The following is a 2,500-nucleotide window of genomic DNA, read 5'->3' on the forward strand; positions in this document are numbered from 1 at the left end:
AGTCAATGGGAGGATGACCAGATGCATGAGAAGCCAACGCGCCAAAACCTAAGTCCAACTTGAATGGAAGTCTATGGGAGGATGACCAGAGGCATGACTTTTGAATGGGAGTCAATGGGAGGATGACCAGATGCATGAGAAGCCAACGCGCCAAAACCTAAGTCCAACTTGAATGGAAGTCTATGGGAGGATGACCAGAGGCATGGCTTTTGAATGGGAGTCAATGGGAGGATGACCAGAGGCATGAGAAGCCAACGCGCCAAAACCTAAGTCCAACTTGAATGGAAGTCTATGGGAGGATGACCAGAGGCATGACTTTTGAATGGGAGTCAATGGGAGGATGACCAGATGCATGAGAAGCCAACGCGCCAAAACCTAAGTCCAACTTGAATGGAAGTCTATGGGAGGATGACCAGAGGCATGGCTTTTGAATGGGAGTCAATGGGAGGATGACCAGAGGCATGAGAAGCCAACGCGCCAAAACCTAAGTCCAACTTGAATGGAAGTCTATGGGAGGATGACCAGAGGCATGACTTTTGAATGGGAGTCAATGGGAGGATGACCAGATGCATGAGAAGCCAACGCGCCAAAACCTAAGTCCAACTTGAATGGAAGTCTATGGGAGGATGACCAGAGGCATGACTTTTGAATGGGAGTCAATGGGAGGATGACCAGATGCATGAGAAGCGAACGCGCCAAAACCTAAGTCCAACTTGAATGGAAGTCTATGGGAGGATGACCAGAGGCATGGCTTTTGAATGGGAGTCAATGGGAGGATGACCAGATGCATGAGAAGCGAACGCGCCAAAACCTAAGTCCAACTTGAATGGAAGTCTATGGGAGGATGACCAGAGGCATACATTTTGAATGGGAGTCAATGGGAGGAAGACCAGATGCATGAGAAGCCAACGCGCCAAAACCTAAGTCCAACTTGAATGGAAGTCTATGGGAGGATGACCAGAGGCATGGCTTTTGAATGGGAGTCAATGGGAGGAAGACCAGATGCATACATTTTGAATGGGAGTCTATGGGAGGATGACCAGATGCATACATTTTGAATGGGAGTCTATGGGAGGATGACCAGATGCATACATTTTGAATGGGAGTCAATGGGAGGATGACCAGATGCATACATTTTGAATGGGAGTCTATGGGAGGATGACCAGAGGCACAAAATTCCACAAGGATGACCAGGGGCACAGAGTTCTTAAAGTTGCGTTTAATGGGTTTTAACACAGGGGGTGTGCTTAATAGTGGGTGCACAGGTCCCCCCGGAGGTCAGGTAGTGTGGGGGGTCCCCCCCGGAGGTGGGCTCCCCGGCCTGGGGGCGCTGTTTCCCCGGGAGTCCGCGGTGGGTGTGGGGGGTCCCTTGGGAGCCCAGACCATGAGCCCAGGGAGGCGGTGGAGTGTGTGGGTCCCCTTGGATCCCAAGGGTGGGGGTGCAGGGATCCCGTGGTGCCTTGGGCGGACGATTTTGCCCCGTGTGAGGGTGTGTTTGTCTGGTTGAATGTGGATAGTTTGTGAAATTCACAGTTGTGCGCCCGAACGTGGGATTTGGACGGGGACGGTTTTAGAATTCAAGTTGGAGCCTGGGGCAGCGGGCTGAGTGTTTTTCCTCCCGGCAAAAGGTGTCATTTTTTCGGGGGGTCGATTTGAAATTTCGTTTCGCTCGCTGCGTCTCGCACGCGCGCGCACGACCCCGGGACCTTCTCGGGCTGTCGTCCCCCGGCCCGTGGCTATCCAACGAGCCCACCCTCGAGGCCGTGAGTGCCCGCAAAGTGGCACTAGCTCTGCACGGAGACCCTTTTCCCAGCTTCCAAAAGAGTGCATTGAAGGGGGGGAGTGGTGCTTTGAAAATTGACAGTAGCTCGCCCGAACGTGGGATTTGGACGGGGACGGTTTCAGAATTCAAGTTGGACTCGTGGGAGAACGTGGCCACGCCATATACCCCCCCAAAATAGCACCCCCATTTCGACAGCTCCATTTGAAATTTTCTTTTTCCTCCCGTTTCCCCCGTGCTCAATGCATTTCAACGGGGATCATTTTGTCACTTTAGTCAGAGCGAGAGGCACGCGCTCGAGTGCCACTTTTATTCATTTTGACCATTTCCGCGACGCGGGCTCCGTTTGAAATTTTGACTCGGCTCCCGTTTCCGTCCCGTAGCTCGGATCCGGCCCGGGACGACTTTGTTATTCGAGTTGGGGCTAGGCGCACGCGGGCACGTCGTCGTGTCTCGGCCTTTTTCGCACGCACGAGCCTGTAGCTCTGTTTGAAGTTTTGTTTCGCTTCCCATGTCGCGCACGCGCGCGTGCGCAACGGGGCGCACAGTTAGTCGTCGTGTCCCCGACGTTGGCTTTCCAACGAGCCTATTTTCGTCGAAATCCGTCGAACGGCACCGGAGTTACCCGTGTGTGTCACTTTTCCAGCCTCCGAGGCAGTCTCCCAGCTTCCAGCTTACAAACTTTCCATTGTCGCGGCCCCCAGTCCACCAGACAGCTAC

This window comes from Hypomesus nipponensis, chromosome 21, assembly GCF_054491055.1.
Source record: "Hypomesus nipponensis isolate SF chromosome 21, ASM5449105v1, whole genome shotgun sequence".
Lineage (NCBI taxonomy): Eukaryota > Metazoa > Chordata > Actinopteri > Osmeriformes > Osmeridae > Hypomesus > Hypomesus nipponensis.